The sequence below is a fragment of the Alligator sinensis genome, unplaced genomic scaffold (genome assembly GCF_000455745.1).
Source record: "Alligator sinensis unplaced genomic scaffold, ASM45574v1 scaffold685_2, whole genome shotgun sequence".
In the NCBI taxonomy this organism is placed as follows: Eukaryota; Metazoa; Chordata; order Crocodylia; family Alligatoridae; genus Alligator; species Alligator sinensis.
Window position 1 is genome coordinate 509,630 of NW_005842314.1, and position 23,863 is coordinate 533,492.

The following is a 23,863-nucleotide window of genomic DNA, read 5'->3' on the forward strand; positions in this document are numbered from 1 at the left end:
GTGTCAACCGAAGAAAGTACTCGTACAAAAGAGCTCTAATCCTTTTGTTCACTCACAATTCACTCACACGAAGTTTGCTAGGCTCCGTGGGTCCTTTTTCTGCGCGCAGGGAGAGGGATACGTCGAGGTTTGCGCTCGGCGACGGGGAGAAGAATCAATAGGTGATCAGTCTATCGATCAGCAGCCTCAGGTCAAATCTCCGTAGAGGCACTCTGCAGCGTGCTCAAAGTTCTCCAACCACCCAAGCCTTTTATACGGCTAGCAAGCCAATCACTAGCCGCCACGTGTGAATAATTTCACGCAAGCCAATAATGGGATTCGAATTCGAATACAAATGGCGGGAACTCTTTGCAAAGTGCATTTCTGTGCTGCAAAGAAGAAATGCACACTGCAAAGAAAGCTACAAATTGGCGGGAATCCTTTTGCACCGGGGTTTTCCTCTGCAGCAGAAAACTCCAACGTGCAAAGAAGCTGCAATTTAGCGGGAACAATTTAGCAGTGCCGAAGCACACACAAACAAAAATCACACCCTTGGGTTGTGACAGGGATATGCAATTTTTTCCAACTTGACCACCTTGGTTCTCTCTTTTCTCCATCAGTTTTTAATGTTGACATCAGATCCTCCCAGCATCCACAAGCATACATGATCATATTCTCCTGAGTAGCCTTTGGAAAACAAAGCAAAACACCTTTTATGATCACTGCACTTCAGCAGTTTATCCCATTAAGCATGGCAACTGCACATCTGGACATGCCCTTTCAAGTGTAACTAAATACTATGAAATAGATAAGTGATGTTCAAACCCTCTGTTTTGCTCTGACAGAGACATACAAAAAATCTTATGCTACAAAAACTTCTCCACAAACGAACCACTGTTTTGTCTCCAGGGGCACTTCTTGTGCATCTATGATCTTATTACCTAAATCAAGACTTGCAGATGAAACCCAGTTTTTCAGTCCATGCACAGAAGAAGCCTTAGTAACTGCATGCCCCTTTTATTTTTTCCACAAATCAAGCCTCAGGGATTTGTCCTAGTTACAATTAATGAGTAACCAGTTACAGATACTGGAGAAAACCCTCATGCCAACAGGACGAAGAGCCATGAGGCATCAATTTGCATGGATGGAACTTAAGCCAGTTGCAGGAATGGGTGAGTTGGCCATGTGCACGGGAGCTTTGCCTTGCATCCCCTAAAGGGCCTGCCTTCTTGGTCACCGATGGGTTTAACAGATTAAAAATACCTATTCAAATTATTACCGGGACTTGGGTAACTCCACTAAAAGGAAAAGTGGCCATTCAAGCTAACACAATCAAGTCTGTTCATGCTCGCCTTGTAGAATGAGTTAACTGACAGCTTTAAACAATCCCACTTATTACACGATTGGAAAACAATCACGTTATAAAGCGCAGATCCCTCATCCCCTGCAGACTAAACACAGGTCCCGGCTAACTCAATTACCCCAGCACGGTTGTTTCTGGGCGATGCGCTTCTTTGTTTACTACAACACACGCAGAAGGGCCATGCAAAAATTAGAAAGCTCTATTCAAATCAGGCTGACCTTGGGGGATCTATGCAGATTAGACTGCAGGGAGAGCACACAGGTCAGCTGTAAGAGAGACAGCAACTGCAAAAAAAGAAAGCAGTGGATGAATCGCTTTCATTTGTCAGGGTATAAGGAGAGAGGAAAACAGAACCTGAATGATACAAGACAGAACAGGAGCCAAAAACTTAAAAACACTAAGCCATGATTACTTCCAATACCTTTGGGAACACTATCGCTGTGCTTAAAAGAACAAAACACTTATTGAGTTCACTGAGATATTTGCTTCATTAAGTACTACAGAATTTGGCCCTTTGGGGTTAGTTCTGCAACCAGACAGAGCTCACATGATCCTCAAGAACTCTGCTGCTGGGGGACCTTGTAGTTCACCCAGCAAATTCAAATCATCAGCGCAGCACATCCTACAAGCATTTTGCACAGCACAACCATAGTACTGGGGATGCTTCCACATATGCTGCTGTACAACTCTTGGTGAATCGAAGACAAGCAGGGGTGCAGAGTCCTGACAGTAGCTGTTGGCCACAGGATGCAGCCCCTGGGAGACTGGCGGGGCGGCGAGGGTACAGGACAGGAGGGTGCTGAGTGCTCAGTGGCAGTGAGCAGAACAGACTGTCAGTGAGCACTTTCCAGTGCATTGCACTGCTGCTCTCCCAGAGTGCCCCTCCAGTTTCCAGCCTCTGGAAAAGTGGAGGTGGAGCACACGAGACAACGCACACTGACACTCCAGCTGGGGAGTGAGGCAGTGGGTTCTGCATCGGTCCATGGCTGAAGCATTCAATTTTTTGAAGCATTTCCAAGTGAAGCACTCATCAACTCTCAGAGTGGAACAGGCACAAATTTTGCCTCCTGTACCACGCTGATTTGACAACGAGATTCAATGTGAAATTTGCTCTTTGCAAACATTAAAGTCCAAGGCATCACCTTATTACTATGACATCCTGGAATAGGGTTCAGCGCATTTAAATCTGCATGACACATAGCACAACTATTGTTTGTAGAGCTAGACACTGTTGTAAAACAATACTAATACACACTCAAAGGTCTGGATTAACCACACATACATACTTTTCAGATTCTTTATACGGACAATATTCAAAGGCAACTCCCTGCCACCCCCACACTCCTGCACATATGCACACACTCTCCACTGTGCTCTGCTCCAGGAATACTGGAACATTTTCCAATGGGGAGTGGATGCCATCTGTGTATGTAGGCTCAATTAGCACGTGTTGACAGATAGACTTAAAATTTCCAAACCTTGGCAAGTTTGAAAAAGTTAGTGTACTGGTTAAGTTACATCACTGAAGGGGAGCTGGGGGAGAGAGTTGATGTGTTAGTTGGAGTGCTTTGTTGGGACTGATCAAAACACTGGTGTACCGACTCGGAGATGGACTGCTCATCTCACCAAGGGTGGCCAAAGGCCATTCACAGAGTAGGCATTTTATTACTTGCATCTCCATAGGACACAAACTTGATCTTATAGCACTTTGGCATGTCCCAAGCATCGTTAGAGATACCCTCCTGCCCAAATTAACAATGGAACAGCTCTTTCCTCAAACTACACCAGCTGAACTGTATTTTAAACATGACAAATTTGACAGAGCTAATTTATTCTTCCCTACCCATGTCACTGGCCATAAGGGACCGGAGAGACTTCAGCAGCACCGAGAGAAAAAACTGAGGACTGTTCAAAACCTCTGTAGGACACCAAAGCTAAATGCTCCCTGCTCCAGGCTGATTAAATATCTGCTACAAAGATCTCATGCAACCTACACTGAGCAAAGCAAACAGAGAAAAGGGGTCATGATGAAGACAGGACACTGAATGAGGACTTGGAAGAGCCAGGTTCAGTCTTTGCCTCTGCTACAGACAGGTAAGAGCCCCTTTGCACCTAGGTGCTATGCATACACATAAGAAACTACAGCCCAGTCCTGAAGAGTTTCATCTGAACAGGACAGGATAAAGGCTGAGGAGGAAGGCATGCAAAGATGAAGTATAACATTTTCACAAGCATCTAAATGATTTAGGAGTCTCAACCTCATTTTCAAAAATGACTCAAAACTTTAAATAGCTTTGGCTTTCAATATGAGGCTCCCAAGTCCTTAAGTCACTTTTGAATATGGGCTTGAAGCTCTTAAATAATTTAGGCCAAGATTTTAATCTAAAACATAAGTGACCTGTCCAGGATCACATGTCAAATCTGTAGCAAAACCAAAAATTGATACCAAAATTTCTGTCTCCCACTTCAGTGTCCTAATAAAAGCAACTTTCCTCTACCCTGAATTGCAGATCTAATATCTCTGACAAGCTCTAAAAAGGAGTTTGGGCCCATTTATTAGATAGACCTTTCATTGTTTACAGTACTTAGGCCATCAGGTTTTATAGTGGGTCATAATAAAAGACAGCCCTGCAGGATGTTCTGGAAATAGCTGCTTATATTCAGAGATGATGAATTTATGGCATATGAATTCACAATTCACCAAAGCCCTGGGAAAAAAAAAAGCCAACAACCCACATGCAGCAGCTGATGCAGTGAGTCAGATTGGACCTAGAACATAACAAACAATTCAGGTCTTTCCATTCCTGTTCAAATCACCCAACAAGCAGCAAATGAAGCATTCCTCCCATTGCAAGCCCTGACAACAGCCTGGAAGATGCCTGTACATCCAAGCTGCCAGTTCATTGATCTGTGATAAAAGTTTGCCTCCTCCAGAATCAGTGTCCAATTCCACTCTGCCATGTTTGCATGACAGCTTCTGCAGCTACTCCACTGGGACATGAACACTGCAGCTATGAAGAGCAAGCACTTTATCTGCAAGAGCGTGAAAGGGGAATATTGACAAGTGAGGTTTTTTCCCTCCTGCTTTTCATGTCAGATGCATAAAGAGAAAGGAAAGAATAAATTGTCCTCTTTGTAAACACAACCCTGGCAAACAAACCCTCTTCAGTCACCCCATGTCACTCCCACAAAGGCCTCATCAAAAGCACGTCAGAGAAAACAGGCATTTGTTAATAATCTATCACCAGATCACCTCATTTCAGCAGATGCCTCTTATCACACAAAAGGAGGTGGAGAAGTGGGCAAGCATTGCCTCCAAACAGGCCTGATTTCAGGGGATACTGTTTGGTTTAGTCCCAAATGTATCTGTGCTTCAAGACAAAAGATGCTGTGCCCTGACTTTATATTGCTGAGAAGTATATGCTCCTGGAACAGAGTTGACAAGGACAAGTATTTATGCTAAGGAAAGGAATTGCAGGGAATTTTAAGTTTTTTGCACAAGCAGTTTTACTGAAAGCCTTTCCTGCTGCGTCTTGTCACTTTTATTTAGGAGCCTAAATACAGTCTGACTTCTGTTTTGTTCAGAAGTAGCCTCAGTTAAGATAAGAAGCCCAGTGTGCTAGGTGCTGCAGGTCCAGCTGTGCCACAAACAGCTCCCAATAAAAGGTGACAAAAAAAGAAAAGGGTGTGAGAGGGAATGAAACACAAGAGATGAAGTGACTTGCCAGCCAAGTAGCAAACAGTCAGCAATACAATCTGGATCTCCAAAGTCCTAGGTCAACACCCCTAGCCATTAGCCTATGCAGCCTTACATGTGACCTCTTACATCCCCAGATCTGAAGTCATCTGCTGCTGGGCCAGGATTGCTGATTCCCACTGGTTTGTCAGAAGGTTCAGGCCATTTGCTCCCTTTCAGCTTCCCTTTATTGCTGAAATTGTGTGGAGGAAAAAAAATCCCCAGCTCTACTGGAAGCAAAGTCAAAGGAACAGTATTTTCTAGATCAGACAGACAGAGGGGCAGGGTGCAGAGAAGATTCCCAGCGTTTTCAGGGGGCCTGCTGCAGAGCCTGTGGCAAGCACTTCAGCTGCTGATTATAGGCAGGCTGGCAGCCTGGAGGCGGGTTATGGCTGCATCCTGTTGCTCTCAGAAATATTCCTTTCTCTGGCAAGTCCTGCCACCTGATGCTCAGCTCACCTGCGTCCCTTCTGATCTGCAGCAACAGCACTGCTGCTTTGCTTCCTTGTACTAAAGAGCGTACATAAAAGAGTGGACAAAAAGGAGCAGTTGTTCCTCGCCAAGTGGTGCCTCTGCCTTGATTCTCTGCCAGCCCCTTTCCCCCTCCCTACCTTGCTCTGCAGGCTGCACAGATGTTTGACTCTGTTGCCTGCTTAGTCTCTCTAGTGCCTTATTGCACCAGCTGGTCCCCCAAGCAATCTGTCTGTCCCCTGTCCCCAGGCTCCTGCTGCACACATAGCAGACTCGGGTGCAGATGACTTACAGGTCTAGGAAACTAGCAGCTCTGCCCCTCCTTATATCAGTTCCCTTTTACAGCATCTTGGCATCTGGAAGCCTGCAATTCTTCTCCTCTCCTCCCAGGTTTTGGCTTCATACTGCACCTCAGACTCTTCAGCCCTGAATATGCTCGTGTCCACGCTTCTGCATTTCCTTCTTGCCTGCTGTAATCACACTACGAGGGTGCTTCCTCCTCAACCCACAAACACAAGGAACTGGGGGAAAAGAAGCACACGAAGCATCTTTCTGATTTCTACTTTGTCTATGAGTTGTATTATAAGGGTACCAAATAAGACCAGGCCCCCCACTGCACTAAATCCTTGATATCATAAATAGTCTCTGGGTCAAGCTTCTTATGAACTAAATAGAAACAGATGACAAGAGTTAGAGAAACACAGAGAGAAGAACTGACTTTCCACAGATGACAAAAGCTGCAGGGCTAGTAACAAAATCAAAATCTCCTTAGCTCATGCCTGTCCTCAGTTCCTTCAACCGCTCTGCATTCAACAGGGACTTGCAGATCGATATACCGATCAGTAGCACTATTAAGTAAATAGTTTTTCTGTTTGAGAAGTCCTTGCAAGAGGTCTATCATCATAGACACTTTGATCATTAAATATCAATACATAAGCTGTAGATGCATCAACCATCTACAAGGATTCCTTCCTTCTCTTACTCTGTTGCAATTTTCTTTTCAAAATAGTTGCGAAGTCTACTTCTGATGATTTTAAAAAAATATGCTCAGACCAATTAATGTGGCATTCACTGCCCCTCACCTACCCAAACTCCTCTCAGCATATTTACTTTTCATTAGAGGTCTTTACAAAGGACATCAGTACCTAGATTCTCTTTTACAGGCTGGGAAATAGGCACAATAAGGCAACATGATTTATCCATGATGTGGTAGTGGCAGTAGACTCACCTTTGGTCTCCCATAAATATAGAATTTCATAGGAGTTAGGTACCAAACCTGCTTAGCAGGATTTTCCAAAAGCATCTGTAGCTTTTTTTTTTTTTTATTCTTAGGCACCTAAATCTCTTTGAAAAACCTGATCATCTGTGTTCCAGTTCTCCATTACATAATGTTAACAGTACTACACAATCATTCATATAGATATCCGCCTACAGGAAAGGCAGGGAGGTATGAATATTATAGTAATGGAGACTGTATAACAAATTGTAAATTCAAAACAAGATCCATGGATCTGGGTCGGGTCAATGGAGCTCTTCAGTTGAGTACCCTCTTTCATATCTATATTGGTGCCAGCTCCCCTGTAGAACAGGGATAGGAAAAAAATAAACTGATGTCCAGTTTCAAGGTAATTCCCCTCTTGTTGCCATTAACTCTTCACTTTGAAGCATCAGAACTGACATAGTATCTAACAGCTGCAGTTTTCGCTCACTGTAGTTAAAGACATGACCTGCAGTGGGTCTCCCAGAGGTTACAAGAACACTGACTAATTTACTGAGCTGCTATAATAAGACAATAAACAGCTGGAGAAAGTAATGGACTGAGACAGAGACAGCTAACCATTATTATCCAGCCACAAGTCCAGAGCAGAGTGCTCTTTTACTAGGATGAGTCATTACTTACTTTTTAATTACAAAGTGCTGTTTTCAGCACTATTTTAATAAACAGACTTATTTATTTATTTATTTATTTTTACAACGATGGCTCTGGATGTTCTCAGTATATCATCCTGTCTTTACCTGGGAAGCCTGAGATGTTTTGCTCGCTCCGAGCAAAACTAACCGAGTGGAATATTGTGCTTGTGATATGGACATTTTGACAGGCTTATTTTATACAACACCCAGCACACCTTTTTGTCTTTGTGGACACACTCTCCTCAATAACAGCAAATCAATAGCTCCCTTCCAAATCTCTGACTTGCCTAGATCTTAGGGAGCTGCTTAGTTGCACACAGACCTTTTTTCATTTCCTTGATCACTGGTGTCAACACAGATGCATGAGAGGCCAAATCATACCACAACCACTTTGCATATAAAAAGCTTATTTCATCTAATGATCTCAAAGCATTTCATACACATTAGGTAAATCAAACTTCACAACAGTATTAGGAGGCAGTTAAGTATTATTCTCATAGAAGAAAACGGAGGGATAAGGAAAAATTGAAGATGACCATTTAACCACAGACCCCAGAGCATCTCCAAGTGTACCCAAGAGCACTTGACCTTTGAATTCTACTTAGGGACCTATATGTTCCTCCTCGCCATGCTTTTCAGATTCCTATTCAAAATCTGCATTAAACAGGGAGGTTAAAACACAGTTAGCCAAAGCCACCAAGATTCCCAAATCAAAGCCAGACACAATAAGTTACTCTGGGATCACTCAAACTAATGAAACTTGACCCAAATTCTTGATCCTCAGCAGAGCTTCCAATTTGTCATTAAAGCAGAAAGCGTATCACTCCCAACTGATTTCAGATAGCATAGGGAAAGTTTTTCTGTGCAAATCTATTTATAGAGTACAGCTTGCTCTTGGTTTCAGAGACCATTTTCTGCCAAGCTAAATTCAGGAAGTGGCAGGACATACATAAGGAAAACTATTTCCAAAATGGAAAAAGGGAAGGCAATTCCTATCTGTTGCAACAAAAAACTAGATGGGGCATAAAAATGACAAGCAGCACCTTGAAATTGTTGTCCAATTTATCCAAACTTTGAGACGTATTCATATCTGCATTTTTTCAGGCATGTTAACTTTAGCAGGACATCAATGTAATCCAGCTGAAGAAAAGTAGGAGTACTGGTCTATAGAGGCATCCCAAAGCCTTTATTCTTCTTTTATGAGTCATTTCTGACAAATCCTGCTAAAATGATGGGTTAAATTTAATTTAGTTCCTGCAACAAAAAAATTAAATTGAAAAGAAATTTGTCTATTATGTCTGAGAAAGTACATATTATATAGATGTAATTATTTTAACTATTCATCACAGACTTCAAAGACAGCCCTCACATGTCATAAATCAAAAACCTTCAGGGCAAGTGTCACCAAATCCAGTTGTTATTAAATGCCACCAGTGTTCCATTATCCCTTTTTTTATTTTAACAACATCATATTAGCTATTAGTCTTTTAATTTAAAGGCAGCATCTCTGGGCAAAAATGATTTCCCTTTACAAAGATGGTAATGTTTAAAATATATCAAAAGTAGCTGTATATTTCAGTTACATGGATTATGTATGACATAAGATTGAAATGCATTATACTGCAACGGGGAAAAAAATATACAAGGACACCAAGAGTTGCTGTATGAAAGATTTCTTTCGGTGCCCAGAAAAAGAGTCAGGCACTGAACATCAGAAAACTGTGTACGGGGCAAGATGTCAGGGTTTTTTTTTTTCCCCACTGCGACGTTTAAAAAAATGTTTGTTTCTTTGTTTATTTTAAATGTAGCTGTTTATGAAGAAACTAAGAAAAATAGTCCATCAAAATTAAAATAACCATCATATCGTATAGTTATTGATCTTATCTGTTATATAATAGCACCTACAAATGACATGCTAGATTGCAGCCCTACTGAATTAGGCACAGCACATGCAAATCAAAAGCTTGCATGCCACATCCCCAGGACAGACAAAGTACAAAAGGGAAATTACAGAGTGACCAAGTGGCTAGTGTAACGAAGCCAGCAGCATAGCTGAGAACAGAAAACCAGGTTTCCTGACTCTCATCCAGTACTCTGTGCAATAGGTATATCACCTCTGATTTAGTTCCTCAATTTAAACATTTCAGTATCAATTCTGCAATCAGATCCTCACCCAGAAGCCCCTGGGCTTCAGTATCAATGTGAGCGGCCCATTACACTCAACCCATAACCCAAGCAGTTCAGTGAGGCACTGTGTACAGCTGTTTAGATTGGCTTTATGGGTCCAGGCCACATTTTAGTTGTGTGTAAGTGTCCAGATTGCACATTAAGGGCACACGTGACTGTAAATCTCACTGCTTTCTCAGGAAGTAAAGTTATATAAACTAGTGTTAACATCAGGTTTAAATGAATGTTTACATTGATAAGTAAATTAGAAATTCCATTGCTTGCAAGCATTATAAGCCAATTCCAAATCCCGATTTGCAAATATTTACAGAGCTTTAACTCACTCATTAAACTGGATACTAACAAATCATTTGCAGATCGCTAGTTTATGTAAACTTCATTTTTCATACAGGGGAATTAAGCATTAATGGCCAGCAGAGCAGCTGTACTTCCTCACTGTTTTTCTACAAAGTCATGAGGCCAGGTGGTATTTATCCACCCTAACTCTATCACCATACCATGCTCTAATGCTACATAGCTTGTCTCTCAAATCCTAATCCAGCTCAAGCAAGATAGATTAATATTTAAACTGATATTTCCAAGAAGGTTTTATTCACGCTCCTCCCTCATGCCATGTCAAAAGATACTTGGAATTATGGTACTTACCACCATACCCTTCATTTTTTTGAAGAGTCTCACTAATTTAGTGGCACCACTCATGGTGGAATGTATTATTCAGAAACAGTAAATGTAATACAAAGTGGAGCCTAATTACTCCCGTATCAAAAGTTTGGTCATGTTTCATGTTAAAAGATTTATGAATACTTGGTAAAGGTTTAACAAATGAATAGATGTTATACACATGTTAAAATACACATAGCACACCAAAGATGCTTTTAAGCACATCTGAAGGAAGTGTTATAAATGGTTATAAAGCCCTGCAGATCAACAGATTACTCTTGATGGACCCTAAGTATCAAGACTGAGTATAAGGGAGAAAGTAGTTCCTTTACGTACCTATGACCCAGATTTTGAAGAGTCTTATAAGTCAAAACTAGTGCCTTGAATTGTGCCCAGAAAGCTGCTGGAAGTTAGTGCAAGCCCTGGAGCAGTGAAGTAATGTACCCCTGGTGAGGCACTCACATCAGAAAGTAGGCCTCCCTTGTTTTCACCAGATGCAGCTTCTGGACAGTCATCAAAGGCAGAATCACATATAACACATTGCAGCAGTCTCTTCTCTGGGTTATGAAAGTGTTGACAATGGTAGCCAGCTCTGAATCTGAAAGAAAGGGTTGCAGCCTTCTCACCAGATGGAGCTGGTGGTGTAAAGCATTTCATAGTTGTTAGGGCCTGGAAGGGACCTTACAGATTATCTTTCTAGCAAACACTATCATCTGAACATATAGGTGTAGCAAAGGATACAGGAATGCTCCAACGCTGTAAAATTGAGTGACAAAGAGAGGTTTGAATGCCATCAAGGATGGGTGATCCCTACCTTCTGCAAGTTATGAGATCATCAACCTCTTGTAATACACACAAATAAATTAAACTGGCTTTTACTATCAAATCAAGGGGAAAATGTGAGGGGGCTTGTTGTTGTTGTTTACTTCAAATTATTTTGCGGAAAATAATACAACAATACCCTTGTGAAACCTTTTGCTATCAGCAAAGAATGGAGCTGTGATAATGTTCATAACCCAGCAGCCACTGCTGCAGCTCTTCTGAAATGTAAAGGAACCTCACTAAACCTGTTACTAAACATCAAATATTTGTTCAGATTTAGACTACGACCAAGAGTCTTGCGTACAAAGTTTCTCTCCAAAGTGAAAGGCATAAGTGAAAATGAATCACTGTTTTTAGAGGGTCCAAACCATTTGACAGGTATAATAGAAATAGCACAAAAAAAAAAGAAAGAATTGTTGACATTTCTTTAGGACTCCTGCAGAGATAAACTTGCAATAGCTATTGATTTGTTGTTTTCTCCCCAAGTATCTATACATTATTTAACGTGACTTGAACATTTTGTAAACCAACTTTCTTGTGCTTTTGAAATATTGATGCCTTTTAGAAGGTCGAGACTTCTACTGTAAATCTCAATTCCATGTATAAAGTGCATTGGTCTAAAATACTATAGCTTAAGCTATACAGGAGAAAAAACAATGAATTTTCTTAATAGACATGGTGACCTTTACAGTTCTCTTATGAGCTAATCTTTGTCAAGCTTCACTTCTCCCTGGAACTTTCATGCTCATTTTATTTCCCTTTTCCTCCCTATGCAAAGGCCTCTCTTTCTTTTGAAAAACTTCATCTGCTACAACACTTGAGAGAAGAGTTTGCCATGAGCAGGAAGCTGGGAATTGCCAGTCCAGATCAAACCGGCAGGCCTTTGAGCAAAACAGCCTGCCTGAAACAGTGGCCAGTACTAGCAGTTTCCATGGACAGGTAAAGAAAACACATAATGGACAATTATGGAATAACCTGACCTTGACAAAAGTTTCTTTCTGACTGTATCAGTTGATAGGGTCAACGTGCTTCCTGCAGCACGTGTGTTTTACATCCCTTCTGAGGTATTTACAGCCTAACATAACTGTGGAGCTTTTCACTGTCATTTGTATTGCAATATCACCTAAGGAGGCTCTGTTAAAACCAGGATCCTGTTTTAGTAGGTGCTATATAAACAAAATCCAAACATGGCCCTTGCCCCCAGCATGTTACAAGACTCACAAGTGAACTTTTTAAAGCATTTCTGCATGTACCACATGGCAAATTTCATTCAGTTTCACATCCTTCCAGGGACCTAGGGAAGAAAAGAAATTGTCTTTCCTTGCATGCGTCTCTCCTACCTTTGTAGCCTTGGATGCTACTCTCAGAAGTTCTGACACTAAGCAGATAACTGGGAGCTATAAAAATCACTATAATGTGTTTGCATTCGCATCCGTGTACTAAGCACCAGAATTTTGGGGTGCGGCTGCTGCAAAACAGAGAATGGGTTCAAGTGTATTGTCACCAAGCCTGCTAGATGAGTCCAGGAAGTGAGAGCAGGAAGCATATTTTCCTCACGAAAAAACAAATCAAAAGGTCACTTCCAACAGCTTGATCGAAGCTAGAGACAAAGTTCTTTCCTGCTTGCCTTTCTAATACAAACATGCTCATAATGCTTTCCTTGCACAGATTTCACAGCCCTTTAACAAACATAGACCACATTTGCCAAAGGGGAAACTGAGGCATGGAATACAGGATTGAGCTGCCTTAAGTGAGAACTGGAAAGGTATCGCAATGTCTAACTCAGTGCTGCATCATGCTGGACTCCATGTGCTGATTTACCAACTCAGGATTTCATGTGAAATGGAATTGGGCAACCAGTTTGAAATATGAGACTGTATAGATAGGGTAGCTATTCACGCTTTGGGGTTTTCTGTGAACACCGCAAAATGGAGATCCCTATGGTTTTGGTATAGAATTGCCAGGGGGGGAAGGCGCTGCAAGTTTGGAAACTGAGATATGCAGAACTTAAGCTACAGGTCATACGTCAGGGCTGTTTCAGAGCATAAATGGACTTGGATCAATGGAGCTGCAGTCACAGCCCCTGTTATGCAACCACCTTCTCTCATACAAATTCTATTATGTGCAAATGTAGCAGTCCTCTCCACCTGCTCCTATCATACATCACCATTTAGGGCAACCCTGAACCTGCAGTGTCACAGTACAGCACTTCTAGTCTCCTGACCCACATGCCTATCAACCGGTCTTAGCCCACATCATTTACATTATTTATTGAGTGCTGACAGCATGCTCAGCCCTGCACAAAACAAAGACAACGACCCGGGCCTTGCCCAGAGGAATTTACAATCTGAAGAGGCAAGAGGAGGCGCAAAAAGGAAACTCTGTGCGTCACAAAGTCTGTCAAAAGGGATTCGATGAGACATAAATTCGCTATTGCTAGATCGATCTTCCCAAGCTCATCACAGTAATAGCTGTGACCTGATGAGAGGTCACAGATGCTCAGGATGCAGGGGTGGCTCCCAGCGGTGAAGCTTTAATGGCTACTGCACCAAGGTTTCAAGATAATTTCCTTGCTTGAGATACCTGACATTTCTGTATGTATTATACAGGGCTATCCGTCAACATTTCTTTGATGGTTATTGCCAGCAGGAGTCTAATGCTGCACATCAATCGTACACGGGCCTCTTATGTTGCTATCCCCACTTTACTTGATTGCCTATAGGATGTTTTTGGTAGCGACAGAACTAAGGATGTCATTCAGCAACAAGCACAATAGATAACCCCATTTAGTGCTAGCACAGTTCTACCTCCCTACAACGCTGTTTCTGAGAGAGGCATCACGATGGAGATGTTATCAGTTGAAAAATGTACAGAAAAGTCGATTTTCATGTTAGAAAAAGGACATGCTCAGAAACTTTGAAACTCTGGGAAAGATCCCCACCTTACCTAAATTACCAGACTTCAGTTGGCAGAGGGCTTGGACCCATCTGCTTTATTTTGTTAGATTTTGTTCCTCTGTTTTATGTTTGCTACTTGCCCTTTCAAGTTGTTCCATTTCCCTTGCTGTAAGCTGCCCTGAGCCTTCCTTGGGAAGGGTGGCATAACTAAAAAAAATAGGTTGTAACCAAACACAAGCTTTGTGTTTTGCCTTAGAGAATTCAAAATTAATGTTTTGATAGTTCAACGTATGCTTCACACAATAAGGTATTTCAGGCTTTTCGGATGTGTCTCAACCTGGGCAGCGAAACCAGTTTCCATCCTACCCTGTCAGTTTATCCTGAAGGCTTCTTGCTGCAATGTGCAGGTGAAACTTGATTAGAAGGGCTAACTTTATTAAAAAAAAAAACAAACAACCTTCCTTCTTTTACTTCAAAATGCTTATATGTGCGCGTGTATACCTTGCTCACTTAACAAGTCAAGACTACTTCCACAAACGAAAACTCCTATTCAGAAAGCACAAGCAAAGCCCAGAGCTCAGGCGGGTTTTCGGACTGATATAAAGATCACGTGCAGACGGGAGAACTCTTAGCAGGGGGGGAACTGGGAATTTAATCTGGGACACAATTTGTTCCACAACAGACATAAAACCAACCATCCTGGGGGGACATTTGGGGTATCATGTGCTATAAACACTCATTCAAGGCATTGCCATTCTGGCTGCTGGGAAGCTCATAAAAGTTATGCCACCTCCTCTGAGTTGACCTGGGTGTGCAGACAGATACAGGTGTAAGCAGTAACTCATTCAGCTAAGGCTGCTACTCCCCTGCTGTGGGCTTTCCTGACAGAGGCTGCCAGCATGAAAAACCTTTACTACCATCTCCAGCAAGGAGATGGAGTCCACGTACTGTCAGGGCCAGATTAATGCATAGGCAAACAAGGTACATGCCTAGGCCCTAAGTGAAGAAGGGACCCAGTTGTACTTATTTTGCATATTATAATTATTGAGTGAAAAAAAAGAATATAAATATACTGTATTAAGTAGGGGCCCACGAGTTTGTTTGCCTCGGGCCCACTAAAGGGTTAATCCAGCCCTGCACTCCTCGTCTCTCAAGCAAGTGATAAGGATTTAAGGGCTAGAGTCCCCTGTCAAGTAGAAAACATCCTTTGTTTTTAAGGGCTCCTCAGGACTCTCAGAAGCACAAAGGCAGGCTTAGGAAAAATGTTAAGGGACAGATCTGTCAGAGGACTGAGCAGCACCTGGAGTTCTGGCCCTAAATGTTGCTAATTCCTGAGAGCCTTGCAAGATATAGTGTCTTTTTCTCCCCACCCTTTAAAGCCCAACCCCAAGAGTGTAAGAATTTTGTGAGACTTCCAGATTTCACTTGCACTGAAATCCATTTCTAGCCCAGGGGGGCAAAGGCTGGAAAACTTCTGAGCCCAAAATGAAGGCAGCAAATGAGGACAACCATAAAATGTAGTACTCAGAGCTGTGTGCAAAGCGTTGGGTGCTGATTTGATTCAAATGGGATTTTGCCTGATTCAGCAGCCAAATCTCCAAATCTGAATCAAATCAGGAGACCAGTAAAAATGTCTGAATGGATTCAAAGCTCTCTGAATTGATTCAGAAAAGATTCGGAGAGCTTTGGAGATTCGGGCAGTCCCCACTCGCTGCTGCAGGGAGCTGGACCTGGACTCCGAGCTGGTAAGTAGAGGGCAGGGGAGGAGGGACCATGGGGGGACCCCTGCCAGCCCCCTCAGCCCCTCTGAGCACCTTGCAACCCCTGCCTGCTCCCCCAGCCCCTCTGAGCACCTCGCAACCCCACCCCATGGCTGCCCGGCCCGGCTCAGTTCCTGGCTCTTAAAAAAAAAAAAAAAAAAACCCCCCCCCCCCCCCACCCCCAAACCCATTGACGGGGCTGGGAGAGTGGACGGGAAATGGGCCCTGTCCGATTTGGCTGAATTGAAATTGATTCAGGACAGTGATTCGAATCACCGTATCAAATCGCTGTCCCCCGAATCGGCCGAATCCGAATCCGAAGAGAATACTAGCCACTTCACGCAGGACTAGTACTCATTAAAGGTGCTTTTATATATATGTATACATACATACACATATACATACATACATATCATATACAGTTGCTGTATGGAAGCAACTGTGACCACCTGAAACCTGAGCTCCTGCTCCTGCCTTTGTTTCAAGGTAATTTGCATCATCACAAACCCTCACAGGGGGTGAGCAGCTCCATACCAGCTATGAACCAACTGCCCGGAGGAGTTTTCCATCTATTGACTCTTCTGTGAAATCCTATGAAATATGAACTTTCATCTCTACCCAGGAGAACTTTTACAATCTTTTCTCCAGTGCTTGATGAAGGGAGTTTGTGCCCCAAAACTTGCAATTAAAGAATTATTTTTGAAAAAATCTTGTTGGTCTAATGAAAGACATCACCTCTACTATGAGTCCTGATCTCTCTCTCTCTCTCTCTCACACGCCCCACCCTTGGCTCTGGAAATGATAACCAAACACATGGTTGTGTTATGCATTAGAGGTGTAGGTTGGAGCCGTGTTGGTCTAAGGACATAAGCAGACATGGTTCTTTGGGTAAATGTGATATCTTTTTTTAGACCAACTAAATAGTTGGAGAAGACATTTCCTAGCAAGCTTTTAGGTTTAAAAACCCTTCGTCAGGCAGTTGGTGTGTGCTCTTCCTGGATGCAATGAACAGTAAAGAAGCCAGAGGCTGGTCTGCATGCAAGAAAGCCAGTCAGAGAAGATGTAAATTTAAGAGTCAGTGGGTGAGAGACAGGCTGGTGGCGGGGAATGAATGTAGCTGTATATACAAGGGCTGTATATACAGCCAATCCCTTGTATATACAGCCAAGCCCTCAGATACCACTCTATTTGCACTGAGGAGAACACGTGGGATTGTCATCTCACAAATCTTAAAGGCTTTCACTCAACAAGGACACTCCTCCAGAGACAGATTGCATGTTTGAAAGAGCCCCCCCCTGGATACCATGTGTAGAATTGCTGCAGTACAGAAGGAAAACTCCCATGAATCACACACTACCAGTTATGACATACCACCCCTTTTTCACAGACGAGCCTATGAGCTTCACTTCATCAGCCTCCTGGATACTAAAAATCATGGACTAAATATAGACATTGGATTATGACACATTATAACCTGCCTGACATCCGAGTCCCCAGGTACCTCTCCACTATTTACGTGCTACATTCACCCTCTCCCCACCCCGCCCCAGCCTCTCTCTCACCCACTGACTCCTCAAATTACATCTTTACTGACTGACTGTCTTGCATGCAGCCCAGCCTCTGGCTTCTTTACTACTCATTCCATCCAGGATGAGCACACACCAACTGCAGATGCTTCCTCAGCTTGATGAAGGGTTTGTAAACCTGAAAGCTTGCTAAGAAATTTTTTTCCAACTATTAGGTTCATCTGTTATGCATTAGAGAATTCAATTAAAAGTCCTATCATAGCCCATTGTACACATCACTCAAAACACTACTTTGGGCTTTTCATATTTCTCTCAGCCCGGGCAATGAAACCAAGTCTCAGGTCTGTTTAGGCCGATACTTAGTGCTGCCACATGCATTCGAAACCTAGTTGACTAAAGCTTACCTCATTGCATTTGCAATGTGTGTGCAGTACCTGTTGCTCACTCAGATCAATCTGGACAATTCACCAGACTTCCCATGAACTAAAGTCTTCAGGGAGAGGGCACAAGGAAAGCTCAGACCTCCAGCTGGTTACGTGAATGGAGGGGAATGGCACTTGTCCACCCCTGAAGTGTTTGCAGCAGGGGAATTTGGGCTGGGACACAAGTTGTACCACAACAGACACCAGTCCAGTTCTGGCATGTTTGGGCTGTCGTGTGCTTTAGGTACTTGCTTTGAGGCCCCAGCAGCCTGGCTCTTGGGGAGCTCCTCGCAGTGGCTTGGACCTAAAGGTTCATCAGTTCCTCTGAGCAAGGCAGAGAGCCAGATTCAGGTGTAAGCAATAAGTCGTTAGGGTCAGCCTGCTGCCACCCATCTCTAGGATCCCCTGACAGAGGCTGCTCTCTGCCAGCATGGAAAGCTTTTGGTAATGGAGTTCACTTGCTCAAGGTCTCACTCAAATAAGTGATTAGCATTTAGTGGCTAGAGCACCCTATGGAGGAGAAAAGTCCCTTTAGTCTACAAGGGCTCACAAAGGCAGGCTTAGGAAAACGTTATCACTCTGATTTCTCAGAGGGATGACCACACCTGTGTTGCTAATTTCCATGACACTTGTAATATGTAGTGGGTTTTCTTCCCCCTTCCTACATTGCCAGGTCCTACAGACCCAAAATTATGTGAGCTTTTCTGCCTTCACTTGAGCAACCACACATTTCTAGCTGTGGGTGCAGCCAAAAGCTGGAAAACTTTTAAATCTGAAAGGGCCCTACTACTAAAATACAGACAACCACAAATCTAGTGCTTGTAACTTTTTTTTTTTGATGGGTAGAGGGACAAGAGAGGGAACAAGGAGCTGGCCTCATGGGCTGTAAACACACACATGGTTGTGCTATGCCTTAGAAAATTCAAAAGAAAAAAAATATATAGTCAAAAGGAGACATCACTCAAAATGGTATCTTGGCTTTTTTGTACATCTCTCAACCCGGGCAATGAAACCAAGAGAAACCAGTGTCAGTTCTGTCCAGCCAACAGCATTTGCTACTTTGCCGAATGAGGCTTACCTCCCCAAATTCTCTCCCACCCTCCCCGTTATGCACCAAAGTCAGCAGAATTTAGCATTCCCACAAACCAAAGCCCCTCAGAGAGGTCAAGCAAGGCCCAGACCTCACACTGGGTCTGTGGACCGAGGTGAATGGTACCTGCACACCCAGGAATTGTTTGCAGCAGGGGAATTGAGGCTGGAACACAATTTGCACCAACCCAGCTCTAGTGCATTCAGTGCACCATGAGTTTTCGGTACTCTGCCAGCATGGAAAGCCTTTGCTAATGCAGCAAGATGAAGTTCACTTGCTCACTGTCTCTCAAATAAGTGATTAGTATTTCATGACTAGAGTACCCAGTCAAGCAGAAAAGCCTCTTAGTTTGGAAGAGCTATTCAGGGTTCAAAGAAGCACAAAGGCATAAACATTATGGGTCCAGTCTCTCAGATGGCTGAGCAGCACCTCGCGTTTGGGCCATACATATTGCTGACTTCTGAGAGTCTTGCAGTATGAAGTGCTTGACCCCCCCACTTACAGTGCCAGCTCCTAGAGGCCCAGGATTATGTAAGATTTTCTGCCTTGACTTGAACAAACCCACATTTCTAGTTGCAGGTGCAGACAAAAGCTGGAAAAAAGGTTGAATCTGAAATTGTCAAACCAAAGTTAAGTATATAAAGGCAAAAACTAACCAAACAAAACACAAGATAAGTAACAGGTAATTAGTGGGTAGTTACCTTTCAAGTAAAAAACCCAACATTAGTTTGTAAGAGCTCCACAGGGTTGTGAGAAACCCAACAGGAGTGGAAAGGCTTAGGAGATACTCAGTCTTCACTTGAACTAAAATGCATTTCAAGCTCTGGGTGCAGACAAAAGCTGAAAAAAAAACTCCTTTAAACCACAAGGAATGTCAAAACCAGGAAAACAAGTAGCAAGGCAACCTTTGACAAGCACTAAATTTGTGGTTATCTTTTCTTTTCTTTTTTTATTTGGTGGTGAGGGGGATTTGAGGGAGAAGAGAAGACCTGGCTCCATCAAACACAAGCTTGCATTATGCACTAACCAACTGTAATCTAAGTGTTGCGATAGTCCAATGTGCAAATCCCTGAAAACATGAGCTTGGGTTTTTCCATATTCCTCTTAACTTAGGCAGTGAAACAAAGAGAAATCAGTCTCAGTTCTGTACAGTCAGTTTATTCTGGAGTATTGCCATGTGCACTTTTGATTCCCAAAATGCAACCCCACGCCTGCAAAGGCCCAGACCAGAAATTTGGGGCACTAGAGCACACCTCCCTGCTCAGCCGGAGCAGACAGCTTGGGCCAAGTTTAGCCCACCCACCCTAGCAGGGGAGGTGCAAAGTATCCTGAGATATTGGGGGACTGTTAGTTAACTTAAATCTGGAGGGGATTTGGGACAAGTTCAATAAGCCAATTTAACTTAAATCAATTAAGTCTGATACTGCATCCGTCCAGGTTTATCTTAAACTGGTTTCAGCCATTTTGAAAGCAGTTTATGTGCACTGAACTTCTGTTGTGTTACAGATTTGAACTGGTTTCTTATGACTTACAGTGGGGGTTGTGTGTGATTTCTGTCCCTAGCCTTGGACTGAGGTGATTACCACCTGAGCAATCAGCAGGTGAATTAAGGCTGGGACACATTCTGTACTACAATAGGTATAAGTAAATCCAGCTCTGGTTTATTTTGGGTGTTGTGTGCTTTAAGTACTCACTCTGAGGCACTGGCAGTCTGGCTGTTGGCCGCCTCCTCCCAGTGGCTTTGTCCTAAAGGCCCTGTTAGCCCCTGAAGCCAAGTAAAAGAGCCAGCTGTTGGGCTGCTCTCTGCCAACATGGAAACCCATTGGTGATACACAAGGAGACAGAGTTCAGCAACTCACTCTCTTTCAAACAGCTGGATAATATTTCTGTCCAGCAAAGTAGCAAGCTCCCTTCATTTGTTAAGGCTCCTAAGAGATGTGAAGCCCGGGGGCAGCCTTAAGGGGTTGATATTTTTCAAAAGCCTGAGCAACTATGGCAGACAAGGTTCTTTGGGTAAAACTGATATCTTTTATTAGACCAACTCAAATAGTTGGAAAAAATTCTTCTTAGCAAGTTTTTGGGTATAAATATCCTTCGTCAGGCTGAGGAAGCTGAGCAGCTATGGCAATTCTGGCTATAAGTGTTGCTAAGTTTTGTGAGTTTCGCGGTATGTAGTGACATTTCATAGACATTAGGGCTGGAAGGGACCTCGGAAGATCATTGATTCCAGCCCCCTGCCCCAGGGGCAGGGAGTCAGCTAGGGTCAAAGGATCCCAGCAAGATAAATGTCCAATTGACTGTAAGAGGAGTCCAGAATAGGTGCTTATACCACCTCCGGTGGCAGTCTGTTCCAGGCCTTGAGGGCTCAGACAGTAAAGAAGTTCTTCCTTATGTCCAGCCTGAAATGGTCTTGGAGGAGTTTGTGACCATTTGACCTTGTCATCCCCTGGGGCGCTCTGGTGAACAGTCATTTCCCCAGATCCCGATGTACACCCCTTATATACTTCTGTTTTTCTTACTCAATAATCCTATGATTAAGTGAGATTCTCAGACTTCACTTACAGAAAAATGAATACAGTTCTAGCCCTGCATGCAAACAGGAACTTAAGAAAACCCACCCCTTTTGAGTCTGAAAGGATCAAAACTAAGAAAGAAAAATCAACACCACCACAGGTTGCATGCCTCTTGAATTACTGTGATTTTTGTTTGTTTGGTTGGAGGAGGGAAAGTGAGGGAGAAGTTGTAACCAAAGACAAGCTCATTATACATTAGAGAATTTAAATGAAAGTGCTTTGATATTACAAGAGGCAGACAAGGTTCCTTGGGTGAATTTGATATCTTTTCTTAGACCAACCCAAATGGTTGGAGAATAGTTATTAAGCAAGCTTTCCGGTTCAAAAACCCTTCGTCAGGCTCAGGAAGTTTCAGCAGTTGGTGTGTGCTCTTCCTGGATGGAATGAAAAGTAAAGAAGCCAGGGGCTGGGCTGGGGGGCTTGATATTACAAGGTACACATCACTCAAAAAACCAGCCTGGCCTTTTCACACTTCTCTTAATATGGGGGATAAAACTAAGGGGGACCAATGTCACTTCTGTTCAGTCAGACCCTTATTAGTAGTGCCACATACACTTGAAATCTTGCTGAGACACGTACAGCTTAATAAATAATTTGGGGGGGAGGGGTTCATTAGCTGCCTTGTATACCAACCCCATGCACACATGCCCCTGCTCCTGTTGCTCACCTAAAGCAACTCGGTCAAATTTCATAGACCTGCTCACTGAACAACACACCCGCTCAGAGGGCAAAGTCCAAAGCAGGTCAGCATCACCGAACATGGCAATAATAATAGCATCAGTGGAATGTAACCTGACGCACAGGTCTGTACCACAAGTACAAGCCTCTCCAGTTCCGGGTTGTTTGGGATATCACATGTTTTAGGTACTCACTGTTGAGCCACCAGCAGCCAGGCTATTGGGGAGCTCTTTACAGTGGCTTTATCAGATTCTCTGAGCAAGGTAGGGTATGGAGCCAGGTAGAGATGGAAGCAATAACTAACTGCTTAGGGTCAGCTTGCTGTGCCCATCTCTGGGCTTCCCTGCCAGAGGCTTCTGGACCACTCAGTACCAGCATACGAGAGCTATTGCTCGTTAGAGTCAGCCTGCTTCACCCCACCTCTGGGCTTCCTTGACAGAGGCTGTTGGGCTGCTCTCTGCCAGCATGGAAAGCGGTCTATAATGCAGCAAGAAGATGGAGTTCACTGGGTCTCAAATAAGTGATTAGCATTTTGTGACTAGAGTACCCAGTCAAGTAGAAAAGCCTCTTAGTTTGTAAGGATTCTTCAGGGTTCAAAGAAGCACAAAGGCAACATCATGGATCTGGTTTCTCAGAGGGCCGAGCACTGCAGCAACTCAAGCTCCGGCCATACAGTGTGCTGACTTCTGTACTCAGCAAGAAGACAAAGTATAGTATTAATAACTGTGTCCCTCAGACATGTAGTAAGTATTTCATAGTTAAAGCAGCTTGTAAAATAGAGACTCCCATTACTTTGTAAGGGCTCCACAAGGCTCAAAGAAGCTAGGGCCAGGACTAGAAAGTGTCATGGGTCTGATTTCTCAGAGGAGAGAGTAGCACTTGGAGTTTTGTCTGTAAGAGTTACTAAGTTTTATGCATTTCCTCAAAATGTAATGAAGTTAGCTCTCCTGGAACTGAGGCTGTAAGAGGAAATATGACTGTATGAGGTGCTCAGCCTTCACTTAGAAAAGTGAAAAAAGAAAAAACACATTTCAGACTGGAAAACATGTGAACCCTAAAGGGTCAAATCAAATGACTCAATAAGGACAACTATATATGAACAGCCAGAGTGCCACAACTAAGAGCATTACAAAGAAATCAAATAAATAAGTTATAGATGCACATCCCTCACAGAGCCCCTTTGTCCCCTAAACAGGTTAGTAGTTTCATCAGAACTCCTGCCAGTCAAATCCCCTACTCAAGAGCCAGAGACAAAGCACAGACCTCATATTAGTTCTTGGGTGTGAGATGAACAACAAAAAAATATTTTAAGAAAAATTCAGCCCAGGACATGTTTGTACCCCAACAGGAACAAACCTAACCAGTCCCTATAGAGTATTATGTACTCACTCTGAGGCACTCCTACTATCACCCCTGGAACAGCAGGAGCTCCCCTTCTTGGCTTGGGCTTATAAGCGAAGTCAGTTGCTCTCAGAACAGCAGCATGTGACTCTCAGTACAGGTGAAAGCAAGAAGTGGTTAGGTTCTGCCTCATATGCCTCAGCTGTGTGCTCTCATGACCAATGCTTTTGTGTTCTGTCCTTTCCTAATACAAAAGGTGGTGGAGTTCACTAATTAACTGTATTGTTCACAAAAATGATTCATGTTTAGCAGTGAGAATAACCTTCAAAGTAGAAGACTGTCTAAGATGTAAAGGCTGGATTTATTGTCTGGGGAATTGTCTTATAATTTCCTTTTACACACACACAGACACACACACGTCTCTCTAAGGCTGAGCCAAACTTAGGA

At 43.1% G+C, this 23,863-nt stretch overlaps 1 long non-coding RNA gene across 1 annotated transcript in view; it reads right to left on the reverse strand.

The window, feature by feature from the left end:
- Positions 1-23,518, reverse strand: part of LOC106722449 — a 150,958-nt gene extending 127,440 nt beyond the window's left edge. Inside the window, exon 1 of the long non-coding RNA XR_003095176.1 lies at positions 23,465-23,518. This is a non-coding gene — a long non-coding RNA (uncharacterized LOC106722449). The remainder of the gene's footprint in view (positions 1-23,464) is intronic.
- Between the last annotated feature and the right edge of the window lie 345 nt (positions 23,519-23,863).